The 14,965-nt window shown below is 40.1% G+C and overlaps 1 long non-coding RNA gene across 1 annotated transcript in view; it reads right to left on the bottom strand.

The window, feature by feature from the left end:
* Nucleotides 1-14,965, bottom strand: part of LOC134482707 (uncharacterized) — a 372,018-nt gene that overhangs the window by 73,804 nt on the left and 283,249 nt on the right. The window lies entirely within an intron of this gene.

Here is a 14,965-nt window from a genome sequence, read left to right as displayed (position 1 = left end):
ATGCTCTTGATACAGAGGCAAGGGAATTAGAGGTTCGGGGACATCCTTGGGTATGTATCAAGCAGGAGGTCAGCTTGGTCTACATGAAACTCTATCTCCAAAGAAGAAAAATGATGACTCTAAAATGTACTACATTGCAAAATAATACCCTCCACCCCTCCTTGGGAAAAGTCGCTTCGTTGCTACCCAAGGCTTAGGGAACCCTTTACACAACGAGAAAAGTAATCCGACAGGACTGCACTAAAGTCACCAAACTGTTGTAAACGTACACTGGCCTATCAAACAAACGGAGTCTAAACAACGTGCCAATTTTGGGAAAATCAATGATAGCACGGCAGCTAGAGCAGATGAGGTTATGATTTAAAGAGGGAAAAGTTTTAGGATAGCAAACATCACCGATGTGCATCTGCCGGAAGGACACTCTGAAACCCAGTTTGATTGAGGACCAGAGCTTTCCAGTTTTCATCCAACCAGGGTGGCTCTAGATGGAATGCAGAAGGATGATAAACAGGAGCCTAAGATTGCATCCCTGGAGGCAGACAGACAGACACCCACCCACCCACCGCTGCTTTCAACTGTTCCATAAATAGATCTCAAGGAAGGCTGTTGAGGCTCTGGGAGTTGATGTGTTTATCACATGCCCAGAGTCTGCTAAAGTGCAAAAGGCTTGCCTAACACAGACCTGAAATCTCAGCACTCGGGGCTGACATGGGAAAATTATGAGTTCAAGGCCAGCCTGTTCTACATGGTAAGCTCCAGACTAGCCTGGCCTAGTCTCTATCAAAACAAAGTTAGATTAATAGTAATACCTACACATATAAGGTTAAATTAAGATAACAAAAGAAATTTGTTTTTATTTTTTGAAATTGTGTATGTGTGTATGATATGTTTGATTATGGGTACCTGAATTCCAGGATGCATATAGAGGGTATTATTTTGCAAGATAGTACATTTTAGAGTCATTTTTTTTTCTTTTGAGATAGAGTTTTATGTAGACCAAGCTGACCTCCAGCTTGATACATACCCAGGGATGTCCCTGAACTTCAGAGGACAACTTCTGGGAGTTGGATTGCTCTGCTGTACCTTTTGAAGAAGGTCCTTCTTATTTTGGCCTCTTTGCACATGCAAGCTGACTGACCCACATGCTTCCAGGAGAGTCTCCAGTCTTCTTCTCCCATATCGCTCTCAGACTACTGAGATTACAGAAAGGAGCCAGCATGGGCAGCCTGCTGTTGGTTCCAGGAATGTTATGGGTCATTGGACTTGTATAGCAAATGCTTTACTCACTGAGCTGTCTCCCCTGCCCATGTTTAATGTTTGTTTCTGTTTTCACAAAACATTAAAAATAAATAAATAACCAGCAATCGTGGAAAACAAAGCCATCCCCTAGATTCACACTGTCACCAATGTCCTGCTAATACCTTGAACTGCATAGTTGTAACTTACTTTTAACCACAGCAAAGAGAGAAGAAGGAGGAGAAGGGGGAGGAGGAAGATGAGGAGGAGGGAGAGAGGAAGGGAGAGGAAGAGGAAGGAGAAGGAGAAAGAGGAGGAGAAGAAAATAGGGCAAATGGCATAGGCTTGAGGCACCCAGAGAATAGGTCATCTTACATAGTATTTTAGCGCACACATCGCTAAATTCCTACTTATTACTACTGATAACAAATCAACAATGCAGATTTTTTTTTAAAGGAAGCATAGGTATTTGGATATGTACTTGGAGTAGCTATAAGAATCTGAAAGGCTTAAAACTTATGTTAAAAATACTATGAGTATTGAATTTCATACCAAAGAAACTGCATTCACTGTGAAGAAAAACATCTAGTTAAACAAATTATTCCAAACTTGGGACTGAATGCATTCAATAATGCTTCCAGAAAACACTGAGCCATTGTCTCCATTCTCTGCCTTAAGGAACTTGGACAGACAGCCACCAGACAGGCAGCTGAGCTCCCCATGGCTTTCAAGGAGGATTTTCTGTAAGATCATACCCTGACTACAAAGAGACTTTACACAGCAATTCTGTAACTCAATGCCCTGGGTGTTCACTCTGTGCAAAAGTTAGTGTGAGCTTGTGACTGCTGTTTACCAGATTCATTTGCCAAAGACACAGCTAAGCAATACAATGGTTCGATGATCATATGCAAATATATATGTATACGTAATATATATGCTGGAATATGTATATGCTATAATACAGACTCAGAAGCATAAAAACGATAGTAGCCAACATTATTGTACATTCTCTAGAGATGATAGAGCACTCCCAGAGGTTCCAAATTATGGAATGCACATCAGGTCTTCTAGGCATAGAATCTCTCTCCCAATTGTGAAACCTCCATCCATAATGTTTTAAGAAACATGAGCAGACCATTAAAATTAACCCAATCATCACTGTTCATTGCTCCTTTCTGTAATGGGGGAAATTTTGTATATCACAATTTCTCCATCTGGCTACCCCAAAACATGTGGCTTGCTAGACATTGAAATGGGATGCTGATAATTGATGACCTGAACTTTTACTCTCTTGCTGATGTATTTTGTTTCAAAATTAAACAGTAATATGCCATTGGTACTACCATATTGGACAAAGGCAGAAAGCATAGATCAGAACATTTGCACAACATCTGTAAGGATCCTAGATTTGATCCACCGCACTATCCCAAATCACCAGTGACCGTAATAGGTCAGAGTCATTTTAAAATCAAAGCTGTAACAACAAATTAGGACTTAAAATTAAAAGTAGACCAAACATAAAGTGGACCCCTCAACATCATAAATGCAGATACCGTGGTATTATGTTGGAATATGAAATATCCCATGGGCTCATAACTCAACACTTCCTCCATACAGGCTGGAGGAAGTCAATCAGAGCCAAGCCCAATTCTAGCCTGTACTTCCCATCTCCTGATCAACCACGATTCAAACAGTAGCTTCACCTTCCTGCCATCCTGTCTGCAAGCCACCATAAAGTCCTCTATGCCTTCCCAGCATGGGGACTGTCCCCTCTCAAACTGAGAGTTCAAATAAATCCTCCCTCCCCAAAGCTGCTTCTGTCAGGCTCATCAGAGTGACAAGAAATGACCCAATGCCGACAATAAGATACTTCATTTTCCATAAGTTGAAGTATTCTGTGGGTGACATTAGGATCTAAAAAAAAAAGTGAAGGAAGAAATTGTTTGAAAGTGGCAATTGGGCTGCTCTATGAGTGTTAAGGGAGGACAAATACAATTGAAAAACTCTTCTTGGTTGGCATTTTCTGGCCTTGATTTTAAGAATGAGACAGTAGAAAGCGCTTCCGTCTAGCACGTAACAATTTGCATTCTTGTACCTTGATAGACGTAACAGTGAGATGATTCTGTCAGGTGTAAACACTGTTTTCACACATCCTACCAATGTGTGCTTTCGTTATTATTCAACATTTAATTAAGTCACAACACCAGAAAACATCTGGTAGTAAACTTCAGCACATGCACAGTACGCCATGAATGGCAGAGTGCTGGGGCCCATGAGTGACAGCAAGGGTGCTTTTGATATGAGCAGACCCAGTGGAAGCAGCTAAGGTCTGGGGGACAAACAGGCACAACTGGACATAGTGCTACAGCTCTCCTTTTTGTGACCAGAAAGTCAAATCTTGCTAAATCTTAGTTTTTAATCTGTGAAAAGCAGAGCTAATCAAATTGACCTGGCACTAAATCAACCACAGATGCAGTATTCTGCATACAGAAAGCAAACAATACATTGGTTCTATGCTGCCTGTGCTGCCATAAGGTTGTCTTTAATAATAATATATAGTAGAAGTTTGAAACAGTCCCCATCATACTGTTACATCAGGTGACTCTGTCCAGACAGGCCCTATCCTATAATCAATCCAGTCTGTAATAAATGTCTTTATCACACAGAACAAGAGGGAGGTTTTGATCAGTCTGGTACGTTCATGGACACCAGGGCATGGCTGTCTGGAACAATCACCTTAGCAGTCACTCTAGTCCCTGGAAACGGGCTGTTTTATCTCCTTATATATTGTCAGACATTAGCTTTGTTTTTCAAGTGAGATTAATAAAACAAGAAGTGAATTTACATAGTGAGTTCTTTAAAACAAATAAACAAAAACAACAATAACAAGGAACACAAACAGCTGTGAGGACTTTGGGGACAATCTAGTCTAATCCCTACTTTTGTGCTTTGAAGATTCAGTGCTAAGAGGACAACGTTGACAGCTCGAAATTTCTTAGAATTCTATTTCAAGACTCTTCCTGTCAAAAATGCATCAAAATCCATTCTTTGCCTCAAAAATGGATATCAATATTTCCTCAGCACTCAGCAATTCTGTGACCCTCTTGCTTGCTGAATATGGTATGGAGTGAAACAATAAAACTATAGCAAATTATGATGTATACTCAAAAATGCATAGCAAATATAGTCTATGTACTATATTTAGGTTAGGTTTTATTTAAGATTTTATAAAGTAGTCCATAAAAAAGGAAAATGAAAAGTGAATACATATACAGACACAGACAGAGAGAGACAGAGAGAGAGAGGATATATACTATGTAGGATTAACAATTAATTTAAATATTGAGGTTTTATTACTCCAGCTTCTCAGCAGATTACTCAGAAATTATATCCACTTCCCATTCCTCTTAACACTCAGTAGAAATCTAACACTTCATTTGACCTGACCTAAAGCTAATATTTCTCCCAAGGGCTGATTCACAAATAAAAAATAAAAATAAATAAATAAATAAATAACACAGAAAACAAACTGTCCAAGCCCAATATACCCATATAAATCTGACTAATAAAATATGTAGAAAACCACTGGCTAAAACACATTTCAGATATTAGCAATGTTAGTTTCCATTTTTTCAATGCTTCCAATTATCTGGGTCAATTGAATTGGCTGGCCCTTCATCTCAGCGAGAAAAATTAAAATAATGGTGCTGTGCTCTGGTAATGTACACATTTCTGGGCCTGGACTCCTCTTACCTCTCCTTTGTTAGGACCCTCCCAAGTGTTCAGGTTACATTAGCAAGCTTTTTCTCCTTTGCTTTTTCTGAACATCAGATGTTAGGTGTCAAGGTGAACGACAGCCCAAATACTCAAGTCTCATCATCAGAATGTTATATCTGGGAACTGAATGCAGTAAGTTTCTATTTATCTTGGTAAAGTGTTTTATGTCCAAAGTTTGTGATTGGGAAGATTTTGTGAAATAATAGAAACAAACTATACCCTAAACAGTATGAAAGCCAATACTCATAAAACTGGGCAATACCATAATATCAGCTATAATGGACCACACAATACATTTACAATGTTTTTAATTCTCTCTCTCTCTCTCTCTCTCTCTCTCTCTCTCTCTCTGGTTGCTTGGGTTGAGTCCCACCTATTCAGTTTAGGTAGTTCTTATACCTCAGCCTACCAGGAGGCTGCTGTCAAGAGCATGTGAGAAGAAGGCTTAGCAAACAAATGAACTTGTTGTCAAGCCTGAAGACCTAAGTTTGATGCTCCCAACTCATGTGGTAAAAAAAGAGAACAGACTGCTACAAGTTGTCCTAAAACCTGAAAACACACACACACACACACACACACACACACACACAGAGTGAATTAATAAATGCAGCAAGTGAGGATCACAGCATAAAGACTCAAGGGGAAAGGGTGGTAAGTTTCTCCCTTGAGAAACGATAAATTAAACTGTGGAAGGCAGTGGGCTCAGTGTAGATCTGCATGTTGAGGTTGAGGACACATTCACAGTAGAGTCACAGTTGTCATGAAATAGTGGCAATCAGTAGATGCACATCTTACACAGAGCAGAGGATTCATTTGCGAAATACGCCTGGTTACAGAACACTGCTCACCTTAGACAATCCTAAAATGCTACACTAAGACATGCCCAGCTTGTTCAACAGAGGCTGAGGCAGCGCTGAGCACTTTCTCAGTAGCATGGTGATGTAGACGAATGCAGAAAGAGTCATGAATTCCATAGATGGCAAGCCAAAAGAAGCATGGAAGTCAATCTGGCCTACAGCATGGGTAGTGTGCTGCTTTCACTATGGTTTAATACACTGGATTAGAAACAGGAAACAAATGCAAGTGGTACTCTGTTCAGTGAGTGGAAAAACAGGCAACGTGATGGAGTGGGTCTTCCATTGCTCCTCAGATAGATGAGGAGGCATGCCCAGGCCAGGAACAGGCAGACACAGGCCAGGAACAGGCAGAGCCTTTAGCAAAGCCAAGTCAATGCATGCATAAAGCAGGACTGATAAACATGAATTTGGGTCATGATTATGAACAGTAAAGGCTCAGGCACAAACAGCGACTGGGATTCTGGCTGATGAAAAGTAAAAAACAAGAATAGAATGGCGTTTTACAAAGTAATGAAGAAAATTCTTCCTGATGGAATAAAAGAAAATTCTGCTGTGTGGAGATGCTAAAGACTTCTTCACAGCAGACACTGGGGCATAAGTAGACCATGCTAGAACAGTAGTAACTGGTATTACTACTCTTCTCACTGTGACCAAATACCTAACAAAACAACTGGAGGAAAGGAGGGTTTAATTTTGACTCAAAGTCTACAGGCACATAGTCATAGAAGTGGGGAGGCATGGTGTTAGAAGCCCAAGGCATAGCTTGTTAAATCTCCGTGGGTCATGAAAAGAGATAGGATAGCAATTAGGGTCAGCCTATAAACCTGAACTTCTATAAACTCTCCCTAGCAACCCACTTCCTCTAGCATGAGACACAACTCCTAAGGTTTCCACAATCTATCAAAACAGTGCCACCTACTGGTGAGCAAGTGTTGAAACACAGGAGCCCATGTGGCACACTTTACGCTCAAATCATACCTGTATTTACCTTCCCCTTAGTGAAACCTTCATCATTACAAGATTTCCCTCTAGGGTTCTTGCTGTGCCTGCTTTAGGTGCTGAATAGCCCAAGAATTCACTCTCTGTGTAGATGAACGCCGAGTTCCAATGCTGAAGCCCCAAGAATGGGTCCAAGGCTCATTCATTTACTTAGACTGTAGCAACAAAGACTGTAGGCATAATCACTGAACCTAGAGAGCTTACACTCCAGTGCAGCCATGAGGAAAATAACATATTTTAAGTTAGGTAAAGTTAAAGAAATAGAGGAGTGGACAAGACAAAAATATACAGACGGAATGCTGAATCATGAGTATGCAAGAGTGAGCAGACTATATTCGGTTATGTAACTGGGGAATGTAAAATCTGGGATGGAATGTTTTAAAAAAAAAGTCTCGAGGACCAATTGCAAGAAAGAGATGGCCAAGTTTCTAGAAAAAAAATAATAAATTGATATTCTGACATTCAACACACCCAAGCAGGGGGCGGGGAGTGATTTGACCAGACAGAGGCAATGCTGACCTCACACATTCACTTACCCCTTAACTCTCAGAGAAATTCTTCAAGCTTATTGATCCTGCCTAAACTTGATAAATAGGGAAAAGTCAGGTCCATAGAAATTAAATGTAAATTGCCAACTTGATACAATCTGGAGGCTTTGGAAGGTGGCCCTCTGGGCATACCTATGGGGGATTATCTTGATTGCCATTAAGGGATATGGGAAGACCCTCCTGCTGTGCACAGACCTTTGCCTGGGTAGGAGGGTCTTGTAACTGAAGAAAGAAAGCCAGGCAGCACAAACATGCATTGCTCTCTTCTAAATACAGACAAAATGTGACTGACTGCTTTAAGCTCCTAATGCCCAGACCTCCTGATACAATGGATAGTTTTTTGAAATTGAGTCCAAAATAAACCCTTTCTCCGTTAAGTTCTTTGTCAACATATTTTATTACAGTAACGAGAAATGAAATTAGATATCACCCAAGGTGGACAGATGACAAAAGATCATATTTAACCCCAGAATCCAGGAGTGTGGAAGGGTAACAATAACTTAGGAGCTAACATCCCACTAATGAGGTCTGCATTGTGAGACAGGATGGGTGCCTGCAATCCAAGTACTCCAGGGGTAGAGGCAGAAAATTCTGAAACTCAAGGTCATCTTTGGCTATAGAGGGAATTGAAGGCCATTCTAGGCTACAGGAAGCTTGTCCTCAAAAAACAAAAACAAAAACAAAAAAATGTATCAGGAGCAGAAGATAGGGACAGCATAGAAACCCATACAGACTAGCAAACTACACCTGAGGCTTAGACTTTGGGCGAACTTAGCCTTAGTACTGCTACCAACTAAAAGGTCAAGAATCCAAAGACAGTCCGGTTTTGAAAGTCAGGTGAGATAGTACCTGAAATATCTAGGAAAAGAAACCCTAGCAGATAGGTGGAAATATGAACCTAAATTTTTTAAAAAATGAGAAGATGCTTGAGTCTTATGATGATGGAAGGAAGAACTCACTTGTCTTTGTCAGCTAGGGAACATTTCTGTATCATCTGATAGGGAAGTTGCTGGCTATTGATGCAGACCAGTATCTTTCTGACATTCAGGAAATCCATAAAGCTTCTTCCACTGCTACTACAAAAAGCAAAGAATTGCAGGCACGTGCGTGCGCGCACGCGCACACACACACACACACACACACACACACACACACACACACACACTTTAAAACTCTAGTTATAACTTAATAGCCCTTCTACACAGACATACTCTAAATGACAAGTGAAATGCCATGTTATTTAGATTCATATGCACAGTGTTAAAATGCTGTGAAATCATGTAGGCTTTGACTGTCTGATGTTATTCAATTGATGTCATTAAAACAGAAGAATTAGTCTTATAATTATTCCCTATGGGTTTGACAGTCTGACTAAAAAAAGAAAGAGTACTCATCTCTGTCCCAAATTACCTTATCTGGGGGGAGGGGGGATTAGGTGGGTTAAAGACAGCAAAACCAATATTTCAACAAGCCCTATAGAAAGAAAGAAAACTATATTTCAGAAAGGAAGAACCACACTGGTGATTCAAACCTGAATCCTGTCAGGTTCTGTAGGCTGGGAGAATTCCACCTCAAAGATCAGGTAAGGAAAAACAGACCCCTTTCTTTCCCTGCTGGGTGGGCTGGCCATGCTTAACATTCAGAAGCTCCATCAGCATGTGCACATGTATGTGTAGGCTCCACTGTGTACACACTTGAAAGTCTCCAACAAGGACAGATTGACTGTGAAGATGTAACTGCTCAAAACTACCCCCAATTCTGGCTCAAATGCTAGGGAAATGGCCTAATCAATCAAATTCTTGCTTTAAAGTGTAAGGACCCAGCTCCTCCAGGCACAGGTGGCCAAGCTCCACCCTACAGAGTAAAAACCCCAAGATCAGAGCACAAAATCCCACCAATCCCTGAGCTTACCCCCAAATCAGGCCACAAAATCCTACCAATCCCAGAACACCTTGAAAAGTTCCACCCTGGAAAACTCTGCCCCCAAGAAACCAAATATATTATTCCCTGCCTCCCACTAAGTTCTTTGCTGCTTCTCTCCTGAGCAGTGGCTATCAGCTTTCTGTTTTTCCCAGTGAATCTCTTGTGTGAGGTTTGTCACGCAGGATGACACTGTGGTAGTCTTTGGCTTCCAACTGCCAGAATCCCTGTCCCTCAGAGCTGTAAGACACCTAGGTTTAGCTCTCCAGCACCCATAGAACAAGTCAGGTGTGGTGGGCCTCATGCCTGTAATACCAGGGCACAAGATTCAAAGACAATGGAATCTTAAACCATGCTGGCCTGACACTCTAGCTTAATTAGCAACTCCCATTCATTGAGGAACTTTGCCTCAAAAGGTAAGTACTCTGCAACAAAGGAGAAACACAGTGTTGAACACTGGCTTCAACATACACATATAAACACAAATGAACATCTCTCTCTCTCTCTCTCTCTCTCTCTCTCTCTCTCTCTCTCTCTCTCTCACACACACACACACACACACACACACACACAAAACACTCAATAAGTCGCTGATAGGAATTCTTTTCCTATCTATGACTTTGGCAGGTCTGTGTGATCCTCAGAGGGAAGAGAATCCAATTTAACAGGAATCTAAAGCAAACTGTACTATTAATTACTAGACTGAGGCTACACACTAAAGGCCAAGCAATTACAGAAAAATAGATGCAGGGTATGGCTTGTTAGAAAAGCCATTGATTAGGAATACAAAACCAGATTTCAACTAAAGACTCTCTTGCAGTCTAACTGAATTTTAAGTGAGTCATTTTACCTATTTCGTGACAATTAGTGCTCTTCCTTGTAATATGTTAAGGCATCTGACATTATCCTTAAGGTATTTCTTAGAAGAAATTATACTGTGCTCAAAGGATATTATTTCCACAAGAATTACTAAATTCTCAATTTCTATAGCTATTTTTAAATCATTTTATACATTACAAGTATTATTCATCTACGTCATACATTACCTCCACATCTTTAGAAATTTTGTGTGAGTTGATTTTTTTTTGTTGTTGTTGCTATAACAAAATGGCTGAAATAGTCAATTTATAAAGAGAAAAGGTTGTTTTTATTTGTTTGTTATGTATGTGTGTGTGTATTGGGGTGTTGTTGTTGTTGTTGTTGTTGTTGTTATTGTTGTTGTTTTGGTTTTTGGACCTCATCGTTTTGGGTGTACCATGATAGGCTAGCTCTGCTACTATGGGCTTGTGGCAATGAAGCATGTCATAGTCGAGGTGTGACTGAGCAAAACTGTTCCCAGTATAGCCTAGAAGTGAGAGAAGAAGAGGAAAGACTGACATGCCACATAGGAAGTCATACCATCCAACGATTCCACCTCCCAACAATGCAAGATGGGGGACAAGCCTTAACACATGGGCACTGCAAATTCAGCATCCAAATGTGACAATCTACTTATCTTGGAAGAATAGTCTCAGCTAAGAGAAGGTTTACAGCTAGTTGGGAGGTAGGAGCGCACGCCTTCAGTTCCAGCACTCAGTAGGCAAACACAAGCAAATCTCTGTGAGTTTGAGGCCAGCAAAGTCTACAGAGAGAGTTCATAACAGCCAAAATTATATAGAGAAGCCTTGCCAAAAAAATAAAAAATAAAAAATAAAATAAAATAAATAATAGATAAATATTTAAAGAAAATAATAAAAGAAGGAAGGTTCATAGAATGTGACAGAATAAATTAAGAGTAGTTTTGGGGCTGGGGATTTACCTCAGTGGTAGAGCGCTTACCTAGGAAGCGCAAGGCCCTGGTTTCGGTCCCCAGCTCCAAAAAAAAAAAAAAGAGTAGTTTTAAAAGCTGATATTTGGATCTAAAGTTGTATCAAAGTTCAATTAAAAATTATAAAACTTGATATATTAATAATATTTGAAAATGTACATAGAAAAGTAAAGTTTGTGGATACCGAAGTCCAATTTGAAAAAATAAAACTCAATCCTAAATCTTCAATTTCTGTAGCTATTTCAGCATTATTTGATGGATTATATGTATTATCATCTTTGTCACGAATTTGCTCTAAGAGATTAGAACACTTGTATTAGTCAGTTTTTTGTTGCTGTAACAAATTAAGTAAGACGTAAGCATACAATCAAACTAAAATAAAACATCATCATGGCAAAAAATCATGAACCTGAAAGAGGAGAAAGACAAAGGGGCCTATCAGAGTAGCAAAAGTAGCCAGGACCCTCAGAAGAAGGCCACCTATGGAAAATGAACCTTGTCCTATCTACCAAGGATTTCTTATTTTAACAGAACAAAGGGAAATATAGACCAATGGATAGAATTGTATCAAAATTGAAGAGTTCTTTTCAATAAACAGTATAACGGGGCTGGAGAGATGGCCCAGTTTGGGGACTTGAGATCAAATCTCCAGATCTTACATAAAAGCAGGATACTCTATTAAGCCCAGCACTCCTAAAGGAGAGACAGGAGGTACTGACAGGAAAATCCACAGCTAGCCAGGCATTCACAGTTTGTCTCAAAAAGGGAATGACACCCAAAGTTATCCTCTGACCGCCTCCTGCAAGCCTTGGCAGGAATACACACACACACACACACACACACACACACACACACTCACACACACACACACACAGAGAGAGAGAGAGAGAGAGAGAGATTCACAGAGAAGAGCCAACAATCATGATCATGCAACGCTTCCCTGAGTATACAAAAAGTACCAATGTATAAATAGAAAAATAATATTTAAAAAAAACACTTTCAGTGGAAAATTTCTAAATAAATGTGAAGGGAAATTTATACAAGAAAATAAACTTTAAAGACATAATCAAATGCAAAGACATAATCTCTCATCAATAATCAAATCAAAGTAAAATAAATATCACCTTAGAAGGAGGGAAAATAGGAAGTTCAATAATGCCATGTGTTGCTGGGGAAAGTGAGTATTTAACACTCATGCTGGCATGGTCTCCTACTGATGAGAAAGAGTCTGAGAGAACTTTATAAATCACCCAGAGAACAGGCACCCATCTGTCCGTGCTGCCTAGGATACAGTAAATAAATTAGTTTAGACCCAAATTCCTCACTCCTTGGTATTCTCCAATAAGAAGTGTGTCTAAAATTTCTTATAGCAGTCATATTTTGGGGAAGATGACACAGAGAAAATGTGACACTCAACCCTGGGAGAGAATATGAACAAAATCTAGACTACATTATGAGCAGGTGAATGAAATGAACATGATGTATACACAATAAAGAGCAATTGGAAATCTAGTGCCCAGGGAAAGAGATACAAAGAAATAAATGGGACCCATAACTCATATAAATTAAAAATGCAATTACAACAAAGTAACAATGTGTTTTCTAATGCACACAGTGACAAGCATGGGCACTTTGGGTGAAGCTGGAAAAAGGATAACAGGGGTCATATATATACCAACAAAGACTCAGGCAAAAGCATGTAGGGCCTAGGATAGTGTAGGTATACAGGTGTATATGCACACAGAGTCACCAAACACAGTTTTTATAAGACAACACATTGTAATCACACCTAAGGTGCCTTGCTTCTATGTTCTTCTCTTCTTGTTTCCTATTTCATGTTTAGTGTTGATCTCTGGCAACTACAATAATTGCAGGTTACAAGTTTCTACCTTAAAACCCTGAGGCAGACACTAGAGGTAGATAGTGAGTCCTTAGACTGGTTGTGAGTATCACACATTTATCAAGAGCTCAGGGTCACAAACAGGAGATGACGGGCCAACAGCAAACAGACCACAAGCAGATGCCTTTTCTTGGTCCTTCTCCAAAGTGTCACATCCAGGAGCAGGCATAGGAGGGGCATGGAGAGCTGCTCTGGGCACTGACTATACTTCCGGAGAATGAACTTTTCACCCCAACTTCAGTCTTGACTTGTCTGACTGAGGCCAAAATGAAAGCAGGAAATGAGTTCCACGGCAAATGCTTTCAAGGATATCTTAAAACAGAGGAACATCTTAAAGTGCCTTAAACACAGCAAAGTTTGTTTCTCATAAGTATAGGAAGCCAGAAAATAGGAGAGGATGCGTATGAAAAGATACAGGCTGATGTCAATAAATTAGCAAGCTGAGAGGGCAAAAGGTGAGGGTGGACAGCAGGGCAAGATGGCATTGTCCTCACTAGTTTTTATTCAATACATAAAAAAACAAAGCACAGAGAACAGGCACCCACTAGAATTTCAATTCTCAAAACACTGAATACTATCTCATGAGAACACCTTTATTCCTCTACCACAGTGTAGTTATTGAACCTTTGAGAAAGTATTTAGCTTGGCTAAGACACAGCTTTCTCAGAATTAAACACTTTCTGGGCTAAAGGACAAATGAACCGAGCAAGGCAAAGAACTCTCTCCACCTTTATGAATAGGCCCAACAAGAAAGGTGAGGAGTGGTGTTCAGGTCACACTGCATGATTCTGGTTCTCTGTAGTCACCAAGACCACAGCAATCAGGCAACAGGATTGTACCAGCACAACCTAATGGGAGAAATTTGGAACTAGAAAATCCTCCTGAGGCCTATGTATTAAAAGCTAAGTCAATTGCCCCTGGAACAAAATGAGATGTGGTGGAACCTTTAAAAGGTAGGGCCTACAAGAGAAAGTTAGCCCTTTAGAAGGCTCTCCTTCAAGGGGATATTGGGACCCCCCAGCCACCTAACCATCTATCTTTCATAGCTTCCCAGGCATCTTCTATCACAGTCTCCCACCATGATCCATCTTCCTGCTATAGGCTCTAAGCAATAACAAAGTGTCCATGAAATGAGACTTCATGAGCCAAAGTAACCTCACAAAAATGAGATTGTAAGCCAAAGTAAGCCTTTCCTCCTTATATGGTGATTATTTCAGACATGTTGTCATAGCAATGAAAAGAAGACCAATATGTGTCCTTGAAAACTAGAAAACAAACTTTGTGTAGAAGTCTTTAATGGCCAATGGCAGAAGCCTAGGTTTGGAGTGGTCATTGGCCAGGACTGTAATTAACTTTACACTTATAAAATAATATTGTTAACTATTTAAAACAGGGCTATGATATGGCTTAGCAGGCAAAGGTGCTTAATTCCAAGCCAACTGACCTGACTTTGATTCCTGGGATCCATAGGATGGAAGGAGAAGAAACAACACACACACACACACACACACACACACACACACACACACACACTCAAACACACATACACTCACTCACACACACACACTCAAACACACATACACTCACACACACACTCAAATACACATACATTCACTCAAACACACACTCAAACACACATACACTCACTCACACACACACACTCAAACACACATACAGTCACTCACACACACACACTCAAACACACATACACTCAAACACACATACACTCACACACACACTCAAATACACATACACACACGCACATACACACACTCAAACACACATACACTCACTCACACACACACTCAAACACACATACACTCACACACACACACTCAAACACACATATACTCACTCACACACACACAAACACACATACACTCACTCAAACACACACACTCAAACACACACTCACTCACAC

This window comes from Rattus norvegicus, chromosome 17, assembly GCF_036323735.1.
Source record: "Rattus norvegicus strain BN/NHsdMcwi chromosome 17, GRCr8, whole genome shotgun sequence".
In the NCBI taxonomy this organism is placed as follows: Eukaryota; Metazoa; Chordata; class Mammalia; order Rodentia; family Muridae; genus Rattus; species Rattus norvegicus.
Note: the sequence above shows the minus strand (reverse complement) of the source record. Positions and strands in the feature narration are given on the sequence as shown.